Below are 11689 nucleotides of genomic sequence, written 5' to 3'. Positions count from 1 at the left end.
AATTGAAGGGTTCTTTTCTCAACTATATTTATAGTCTAATAAATCCACCTACATCCGCCTCTGTTAATGACCTTTCACCCTCACATTTTATGAAGAAAATTGAAACAATCAGGTCAAATATTAAATATACTGTTAGTGATGTCATTACATTCTCAGATGAAATCGGCCAGTTGCCCATTAGATCCGTAACCAAATTTTTAAAGCAGGTTTTAATAGGCTGTTTAGTGTTCTCTTAGCCATTATAAACTGTTCACTCTGCATAGGTATTTTCCAGCCAACTTGAAAACAGCTATTGTTAAACTTTTGTTAAGGTTTTAAGTAATTCCAGACCAATTTCAAATCTGCTTTTTCTAAGTAAAGTACATGAAAAGATTGTTATAAAACAACTCAGACTATTTCTAAATGAAAATAACATTCTTGAGAAATTCCAGTCAGTATTTTGGTCTTATCATAATATGGAGACCACTCAAATTAAAGTGGTGAATAACTTGTGGCTAAATGCAGACACTGCCTCAGCATTTTGATTCGCTTACATTTCAATGCTGGTTTTGATACAGTGGATCATAAAATCTTGATAAATAATCTTAAACACAGAATTGGATTATCTGGAACAATACTACAGTGGTTTGAGTCTTATCTCAACAATAGGAAAATGCTTGTTGCTCTTGATGAGTCTGAGTCAAGAAATATTACTTACTTACTGTGGTGTTCCACAAGGATCAATTATTATTATTATTATTATTATTATTATTATTATTATTATTATTATTATTATTATTATTATTATTGATTTACTTTTACTTTTTAGGGACTGATTGAAATGTTGGTTACTAAAGATTTCACTCAGCCCCTTGAAATAGTTACAGATTATCTTCACATTTTTTTTGTTACCTGTGATGCTGAATAAACGTGGAAAATAAAAACTGTTTAACAGCTTGCAGAAAGTTGTTTTACATAGTAATAGTTTTGGCCTGAATATAAAGAGTCAAGTGCACTTTCTGCATTGCTCGCAAGTTCAGTTTTTTTTTTTTTTTTTTCTTGGACTTCCATGGCAGTGTCCACTAATGGATCTTGAGCCTAAGTTCATTCACTGTTTCCAAGTTTCAAAACCTTTCAATCTTGAGAACTAAAGGAAACACTGGCTGCACTGTTTGGCCCTTTTGCGCTTAAGATTTGTATCTGTACTAGCTTTGAGCTGAGATCCGCTTCCCACTTCTCAAAGCAGCAATTTACTTTTCAGAAACCCATTGACTGTTTTATGCAAATTCCAAAACAATGGCTTTGGTAGAGTAATATATTTCTTGCTATAGTAAGTATGCTTTTTGAAGGTTAATTAATTCTACTGCTGTTTACTGATTCAGCTGTGTGTTCTCTAAAGACACCTTGTTAAGTAAGAAAACGTATACTGGATACAGGATAAGAGCAACTTTTGCCACAGCAAAGACGAAAGTTGCAATTGATTCTTAAATATGAACATTAATGGGCTACAACAATTATTCATTTAAATTAATCAACACTATCTGTATTATGTATTTTATAAACAGGAGACACCATCATCTGGACAGGAGGCTGTAGCACTCATATTATATATTACAGAACACAGAGCCTGAAACATGTGGAAACTTTATATATGCATTTAAACAGTGTGCATACACACACACACACACACACACACACACAGTTCCATTCCAAAAATAATATATATCCATTTGCATCAATTTTTACATCGTGTTGTAAAAATTAGCATGTTTTTAAGCTTACTATACAGTTTTTTTTACAACCACTTACATTTGCTGAAATCATACTTCACAAAATTAGATATTCTATTCACAAACATCACTCCATTGAAATGAAACACTGTTTTCAGATGGTGCACAAAAGCCATCAAACACATACACTACTGAATACACATTGCATTCTGGTGAGATAAATTTACAATAACATTACAATAAAAATAGTAATTTAATCAATATCCCTTTCTCTGTGCAACCTCAATAAATATTGTCTCAAAACAATACACAATAACATGATTTTTATATAATTGTATTTTCTGAATTTCCACCGAATATAACAGGCCCACCCTCTACTCAGCCGATGGGCAGGGGCGGCGGGTGTGTAATGAAAGGTAAGAGCGGAACAGACAGGGGCCTGGAGGACTGTGTTCAAAGTTGTTTGAAGAAGCTGCCGATGTCTGCAACTAGGTTGCTATCTTTACTGAAAGCGGAGGGGGCTGTGTTTGTTAAGTATTGCTTTAATGTATTTGTCAAAGTTAAGTATGATTCTGGTATTAACTCTATGGTTAATACCAGATAGTGATTTTGCAATGTTTCTATCCTCTTCTGTGAAATAGTGGAGTATGTGGCATCTATCTCAAGCTTGAATAGGGTCACAAATGATTGAATCCAGGTGTAATTTTTATCAAAAATTAAATTAAAGACGAAACAGGGTGATGTACAGAATCAATACAGGGAACTGTTGAGTAGATATTGTCCCAGTATGGCAGAAGCTAGCTTTAAACCTGTCAAGATGGCAAAAAGATAAACAGTTCAGTTTTTTGCTGATAAGAAGCTTCTCCTGCCTCCGTGAGGATATTTGATCTATCCTACCTCTTTTTAAAACTCAATTCCACAGTTGTTCTGTAGTTATTGTGTAGAAAAGAAATATTATATAAATGGTCAGAGTAATGTTTGTAGTGTCTGTGGAGGCAGTGTGTAGACTTGATATTGCAAAGGGACCACCGTTTTTCAGAGGTACTAGAGATTCACAAACAAGCACAGGGAACCAGAGTTTTCATTTGTAAAAAGAGGCTCTGAAGACTGCAGAACTAAGCTCGGGCAACATTATAAGACAAAATGTAGCAGATAAAACATTTAGAGAGTATATGGTTTATAGGAGATCGGGGGCAGGGAGCAGGTGATGGTATTGTGCTTAGTGTGCCATAGCATACCTGAACTTGTTAAGCATGCAACAGACAAGGCATAAAAACTATTATGGAAACAGCTAGAAAGTAACTTTTGTTTCTTAACTCCTGAACTAAAACTGACACAGCATCTGACTTGGCCCTTCTTATTCCCATGGGACTGATTAGTGTAGTCCGTGGCACTTACTTCCGGAAAGTTTTTGTTTAGTCCAGGAGTTATATACAATACAGTGCCCTACAAAATTATTCACTTCCTTGATATAAAGTAGAGAATGAGTGGAGAAGGAAAATAAACCAATGTGTAATGTGTTATATTGTAAAATATTTCACAATATAATTGCCAATATACAGTAGGTATAAAATATATAAAAGTATCGGGACAGGGACACAATTATAGTTTTGGCTATGTACTCCAGGATATTAGATTTGAAATAACACAATGAATACGAGGTTAACGTGCAGTCTGTCAGATTTAAGTTGAGTGTATTTACATCCATATTGGATTATCTGTGTAGGAATTACAGCCATTTTTATACAATTCCCCTAAAATGGGGGGACTCTCTAGACAAAAAGACAAACAAGGAGACAAACGATCTTATCTTTCTGTGTTTTTTCTATTTCATATTCTCAGATATTGTGAATAAATAGGTTTTGATAGATTTGCTAGATTCAACATGTGTCAGTAGACGTTTTGGATGGATAGAAAGGTGGATGGGAGGTAGGGTTAAGGTGTAGAGTAGCTCTTCTTCAGCCTTGTTCAGTTGACATGCCTCACCTGCACTACACACTCATTTATTGCACATTTAATATGTATGCATTTAGCAATGTGTCTAAAAAAAGAATGTTTGTGATGTATTTAATTCACATGTTTCTATATCAGAGGGTTAAATATAGCTTAATTAAGTTCATAAACATGATACTTTCATTCTTTTGCATTCTTGGGGGTGTCCACTGTTGGCCTGTCACTGACTAGGAGATATCTCACATATAATGTATATAGAACAATAAAAACTATTGCAAGTGAGAATGGATAAGGCTAGCATGTGTCTGCATCTTTAATATCCATAGCTGGCTCTGGTGGAACCAATGAACCGTTCCACTAACTATACAATTTATTGTGGGGACGGAAAAGCAATAGTAAATTTGCTGGAAAGCAAATGTGTCATCCCCCGCCCCTATGTCAAACTCACTCCTACACCGATGACTTGCTATACCCAGCTACTGGCTTATCCTTCTTCATGAATTTTTCTCCTCTCTCAATTTACTTATTAGTAGTTTTTCAACCATAGTTAGTCATCTGGTCTTCATGATGATGCTTATTTTTTTTCCAAATGAAATCACAATAACAACTGCCACAATAACAAAAACCAAGACTAGACACTCTTATGTGAACAATCTAGGCAAAAGATAACTCTTGAGCAACAGTTAACACATGTCAGTCATCTGTTAACTTACTTTTGCACAGTTGAAAATGGGGGAACTGAACACAAAATTAGCTGTTTCTGTAAAAATGTTGTCAAGATAGGATCTTAATCAAGGGTACAGTAACTCCATAATAAGTGTACAATAACTCAATTTACTTTCCATGCTTCATATTTCAGCATGAGTTCTTGAGATTTCTTTGACAGTATAATCATACCAAGCAAGTGAATGTATGTAATTCCAGCTAAATGTGTCTCAATTGTTCATTCATCAATTTGCATATTCATTCAAACAGGACTGTAATGAACATATTTATGCTACAGTCAAATATAAAACAGCAGCAGAGTCTTGCACCATGTACAGATGGGAAAAGGCTATTACTGGTCTGGAAAGGAGAAGAGGCAGGGGGGTTTTGACAAAAGGGCCAGATGCACTGTGGTCACACCGTGTGCTTTGTCAAAGCTTCAACAGATTTGAGTTTCTTCTTGTTTGAAATACAACCATGCTGTAAACTACAAAACTAAAAATAATACTGACATTTCAGGAAAGACAACACCTGCTGTGAAATTACCAGCAGAAGTAGATTTTTTTTCCTGTCTGAGGGACTGAAAAACGGCTTGCTTACAATGTACTGTTTGACAGCGTTCCAGTGTGCAGATGGGTCCAATAGTCCACCGAATCCAGGCTGCATCAGTACTGACTCAGGCCTGCGTGCCAGAGGGTGGCACATAATACGCCATAACTCTGTTCAGGAGGCGAGGTTTAGTTAGTGGGAAGACTAAATGTCATCACATGCCAGTGAGAACCTCTGCTCGAAAGGACACCTGCAGGTTGCAGACAGCCGAACTGATGGACTTTGGAGTGAAGAGAAGTGAAGGTTGACAGTAATGTTGTCACGATGCCAAAAGTTTGGTAGTTGATACCAATACCATGAAATTCCATAATTCTCAATCCCTAATTCGATACCACAGTAAAAAAAAAAAAAAAAAAAAATACACTCCAGCATACACTCCTTTATTAAAAGCTATGCATGAATATTGACAAAAACTAGAACAGTGCCATGTAGCCTTCACATATTAAAAAGTAACAGTAAACAGCATCTTTATAGTATCTCCTTACTACAATACCTTGTGACCATAGTGCAGTATAAGAACAGCAAAACTAAAATAAATGTTGGAATTAACATTATAAAAAAGAATAGCAATGAACAACGATGAACAATAAATGCAAAGTATGCATTTTTCCAGCTTGGGGGATTTTTTATCAAGGTCAAAATTGGCAGCAAATGATCCATGAAAATGGTTGATTGGCTTTTGAATAGGTTATGATCTTGCGTGCATTGCTTAGGGAAGCCCTTAAAGTAGGACCTTGTCATACGCTAGGCTGCAACTTGCACCATTGACCTGGAGCTTGATCATGAAAGTTATGACGTGTGAGCTGAGATCTGTGAGATGGAATAGAGTTCTTGTGCTCTTTTTGAAGTGTTTCACTAAGAAAATGCAATTGCAAGCCATGAACGCGGGTTGCAAAGCGCATTCCAGCCAGCAATCAGTAAATCACTGTTATCCGCCTCCCTTGTTTTGGTTTGTATCAAACTTCTGCTTGTATGCACAGCATTTTAGTGCTCCTCTGAATTACATAGGCTAGCCACAGGTGTCAGGAGTTAGGGTTCAAGTGTTGGAAAAAATTCCACTTGTGATCACATTTAATTGGAATTATAGGCTTTCATTTCAATATAAAAATGTAATTTTAACAATTTATCTCATTTGAACTATTGTGTCTCAGTAGATCAGGAGTCTCATTAGATATAATAAAGCCTACACTTTATAGTAACCTTAGGCATTTTGTTGTTTTTAATATTCAGATTAAACCTACCCACTATTACCTAGAAGCGATCCATCAGATATGACAACTGGGACGAAACAGTGGCACAAATCACAATTGCTCCAAATGTAGCAGTTGTGTGTGCCGCCAGGGTATTTACCCACAGCATCGAATAGTTTATAGCATAATTGGCTTCATATATGACTTGATGATGTTTATCCAGAGGTAGTCTTTTCTACACATTAAAGTGTGTTTATTCTCAGTCATTGCCCTGATTGGAATTTGCAAACTATCAATAGCACCAAAGATGCTGAGTTCTGATTGAATCACATCAAAGAGATGGGGAAAAGATCAGAATTCGAATAATCGAATGTCTACTCTTTAGACTATCATCTTTGAGAATCAGACAATATCATATGTATGACCATGGGATCTATTTTGTTTGTATTTTTATCTGTTTTCTCCCTCTGCCCCACAAACATGAAAGGGAACATCCCTGGGGAAATTAATCCATGTTACAGGTCTTATCTCTATGCAAGTTGGGTGTCCTGGAGAGCTGCCTCTCCTTTGAAAGTTTTATGATTTTATCACCTCCCTGTAGAGACGCTGGATACCATATTGAGGGTCAGAGACCCTGCGTGGCCATATGCTGCGCAAAGATCCATATTCCTTTTAAGCTTGAATGCAATCTGTGACATTTAATTGAAATCACTGAGTGAAAATCTTAATGCATATATAGCTAATGGTTGTTGAGGCCTGAGACCAGATCCAGTTTCAAGCCAATGTGGTATGATTTGGTTTTGTTACATTGCAAACATAATGAATCCGTGTATCATTCGTTCTTTTCATATTCAATTGAGAATCCAAAATCAGAAAATTAAAAAACGATTCATTATTTTGTTATTTGTTTATGAATCTGATACCAAAAAACAAATAACGGTTTGTTTTTCGTATTTTCGATTTTATGCTCAGATCAAAAATAGGATGTAAAAACAGGTGAATATTTTGATAATATTATCATAGTGCTTAGCCCTGCTTCCAATAACATAAGGCCACTTTAATACTAATATTTGCTCGTTTTCAGATAAAACAGTTCCTGTCTGCAACCACACCCCCACACTTCACAAAATCAACACAGCCATGTTGCCCCTGTCACTCAACCATCCCCCCCTCCCTGTAGAACAATTTAAAAATGCTGACTTTTCTTTAGCTAGACAGTCAGAGTCAGGCGGAAGAAAGTAGTTATTGGGTGCTTAAAATCAGCCAGTAATATCTCTTGTGGTGGACATTCCGGGGTGGATATCTGCTGTTGCCCTCTGTGGAACCTGAACTTTTCATCAGGGCCTGGTATTTGCTGTTGTTTGGTGTGGGAATTAATTAATTAACCATGGGGATTAATATGGGGTTGGACACGTATTTGCTGCCTCCACTCTTCTAGGAAGACTTTCCAGAATACGCCTGCGGGGAACTCAGCAAACCATTTCTTTATGAACCTTTCTTTGTGCACAGGGGCACTGTCATGCTGAAACAGGAAAGGGCCTTCCCCAAATTGTTGCCACAAAGTTGGAAGCACACAGTTCTCTAATGCTGTAGTATTAACGTTTCCCTTCACTGAAACTAATTGCAAACCTTAAACAAGCACGAAACCGTCCAGACCCATGCCGCACCTGTACAAAATGTCATGAGTAAAATTGGCTAACTATATAGTTAGCTAGCTATGGCACCTCTGTAACATTATTTGTTGTTAACTAGGTTAACTAAAGTTGGCGAAACGCTAACATGTTAGGGCTAGCTAAAGTAACATTAGGCGATAAAGCTGTGCTTAAAAATCTTGTGCCATTCGAAGTGGTGATTTTGGGAGATGCACCTGCGCATGCGTCCTACTAAACAAAGCACCACCTGCGCATGCGTCCTACCAAACGTCCCTCTCAGGTCGTCCATGAGTGAGTGAGTGAATGAGTGACCGACCACAATTTGCCACGCATAGCCCATGGCGGCAGGCAGTCCTGCGCGCCGTGGGAAAAACAGCCCCGGACCATTATTCCTCCTCCACCAAACAGTTGGCATTATTCGGGCCAGTACAGTTGGCACTATGCATTCCACCAAACCCAGATTCGTCTGTCAGACTGACAGATAGTGAAGTGTGATTCATCACTCCAGAGAACGTGTTTCCACTGCTGCAGAGTCCAATGGTGGTGTGCTTTACACCACTCCAGCTGACACTTGGCATTGTGCATGGTGATCTTAGGTTTGTTTATGGCTGCTCGACCATGGAAACCTATTTAATGAAGTTCTTGACAAACAATTCTTGTGCTGTTTCCAGAGGTAGTTTGGAACTCCATAGTGAGCGTTGCAACTGAGGATAAATTACTCAGTACATGTTTTAGCACTCAGCAGTCCTGTTCTGTGAGGTTCTGTGGCCTTCTGCTTTGCAGCTGAGCTGTTGTTGCTCCTATACACTTCACAATAACAGCACTTCAAATTGACGGGGGTAGCTCTAGCAGAAATTTAATGAACTGCCTTATTGGAAAGGTGGCATCCTATAACAGTACCACATTGAAAGTCACTGAACTCTTCAGTACAACCCATTCAAATGTATGTAAATGGAGATCGCATGGCTGTATGCTTGATTTTATGCACCAGCTAGAAATGGGTGTGGCTGAATTAGCCGAAACCACTAATTAGAAGGGGTGTCCACATAGTTTTGGAAATGTAGTGTATATAAAAAATAATACAAAAACACATTTTGTATTGATGCTCAGTTTGCACTCAAATTGCAACTGCCTTTTCAAGACTTACTGGGTTACCAAATGGGTTGAGGGTGAGCACACACACACACACACACAATGTGTATACACGCACACACACAGAGACACGTGTTTATTTCTTTTCCACTGAGCATTTTATAGTGCACAATCCTCATAAAACTCAGGCAGTGCTGCCTCATAATATACTCTAAAACTCTCATCTGACCCTTTTTCTGCTCATTAACATGCTGCACAAAATGGCTATTATTGGCACTCCCTTTCTGGTCTTCTAGTTATAGGTGGATTAGATTGAGTGCAACATATGCTTGTAGTTTTTGTTCTTTCCAAACCATTAATTACATTAGTACAGTAATTGAATTAGTGGCTAGGCTCAGTTAATCCAAGGAGCCTTGGGCACAAGTTAACCATTAAATAATGATTCAGAAAGCCCTTGAAAAGGAGCTAAATTCTGGAGCTTTGAGGGCACGGTTGTCTGACCCTTCCCATTATAATTCCAGCAGCATTAGAACACTCACACTGAAAAAAAATCACATTACACTTTATAGAGGTTAGAAAACAATACATTTAATAATAAATCTTTTGAGCAGTTTAATTCACTGTGATACGGTGCTTCAATGTGATTAGAATAAGAACATACATACAACCAAACCCCCAGACTACATCTTTAAATGGACAAAGGCTATACATTTCTTTACAGCTGTGGCCTTGTTACTGTATGAATCAATGTCTTACATTCTTTTGATGATTCTTTTGATGAATATATTAACAATTTATTGCTGAAACGTCACAGGCCTGTTTGAGAAAATGGGGCTTTTTTTTCTTCTGCTGGAGGGTTACTTATTAGTGCTGGGCTCATAAGTCTGAGCTGTTGAAAGGAAAGCCATGCCACTATATTTTGGCTGAATTTCTGCTTAGTTGATGGTTTCCTGAGGCGGAGATAACTGTGACATGCACAGCAAAGCTTGAAACTCTCAGCAGTCAATAATAATTAACAGCCTGGAAAGCCTGATGATGATGTTGCATTCTGTTTTGCTAAAGAAATAATGTAATTTCATCATCAGAATTAACCTATAAAGGTACAGTGTTGTTTCAAATGTATGACTGCATGTGTTGCATGCTTTAGCATAATAAAAATGACTATAATCACAGCCAGTGGTGCATTTGAAGCAATATTGTGCAGGCAGCTTCATTTAGCTTTTAAAGAAACATTGCTAAATATTTCTCAGAAGAGAGTAAAAATAAGACACATATGGATACGATCTGATACTGCACATAAAAAATAAATAAATAAATAAAGATCCTACATGCTAAGTACAGGCAAAACTGTCAAGTGTCAGGCTAATTAAAATATTATCTTTTGTCTCTCCCCAGATTGCTATTCACAAAGACATCGCTTCAGCAGCACTCTTGAGAAGTATACAGCTTGTGTGAATATTTACCTGTCATAATGACTTTCTGCCTCTAAATCAGTAAACGTTCTCTCCTGAGTCTCATCATTCCCTGCTTCCGTTTAACAGTCATCTCTACATGCACTGCTGCCAAGTAAATAATGTGCAAAGAAATATCTTATAAATTCCCAATGCACCCAATTTGTTGACCACAAATGTGTTTCCTGCTCATGTTAGCAAGTTATTGCTTGAAAATGTTTTGCTTATTATTTTTTGTGTGTGCGTGTGTACGTGCGTGTGTTCGTACGTCTGTGTGTGTGCGTGTGTTTGCATGTTTGTGTCGACACCTTTATTTGATATCTCAGAGTTTATGTAAGGAATTTACAGTTTATGCTAGCTCTTCTTACTACTGATCAGTCAAAATGTTTTAACCATTTATGCTCCTTGTTACACAGAAAATTATCTTCTTCCAAAATTCTGAATCAGTAATCTGACTGAAAGCATGAAAATTGACTCATTAATCAGTGACACTGGGACATGATAGAAAAGTTCACACAAAAGATTTACTAAACACAATTAACTGTTATTGCTAAGATATATATCCCAAATGCATTATTTCCCAAGAATCTATGAATGATACTTATGATGCATTACAATAAAGTGAACATTAGAAAATGCTAGCATGGAGTCACCAACTATCCAATAATTGCAGAGTAGTCAAACTCAATTTGCATTTTCCTGTGGTTTCTGTTCTTTTAAGCATTAGCAGAATTATATTTCATACAGCACATATTATTTCTCTGGGACAATCTAACGTGTTTACATTTCCTGATGGCTTAAGCTGCCTTTTCTGACAGAAACACATTAGAAAACCTCATATTCAGTCTCTATTTTATCATCTGTCAAGATTGATTAATGGCAATTAAATCAATTAAATTCATTGATTTATCAGTTATTCCATAAAATAGTTTTTTTTTTTTTTTTAATGTATCGTATGGTTAGTATGGTATGATGTGGTAATGCAGCATTAATAGAATAAAAACAACACTATTGATTTGCGGATGACATATTCATATATCTGTCATTAAAATCACCTTATTATACATACAGCAACTGTACTGAGTCATTCTGATATTCACTTTTCAATTCAGTTTTCATTTACATTGCTGTATCGTTTCTTCTCAGCTGCATCATCCACGTCATCCACGGAAACTATACATCAATAGTGCCTGTAAAATAGTAGAACTAGATACACGTAATATAAGCGTATTTTATCCCGTGGCAACAGTCCCTTTCTACTGTAGTTCAAACACAATTGAAAGCACCTGCATTTGCAAGTCAGGTTTAGACACAAAACTCCGCCCTTT

The sequence above is a fragment of the Anguilla rostrata genome, chromosome 4, assembly GCF_018555375.3.
Source record: "Anguilla rostrata isolate EN2019 chromosome 4, ASM1855537v3, whole genome shotgun sequence".
Lineage (NCBI taxonomy): Eukaryota > Metazoa > Chordata > Actinopteri > Anguilliformes > Anguillidae > Anguilla > Anguilla rostrata.
Note: the sequence above shows the minus strand (reverse complement) of the source record.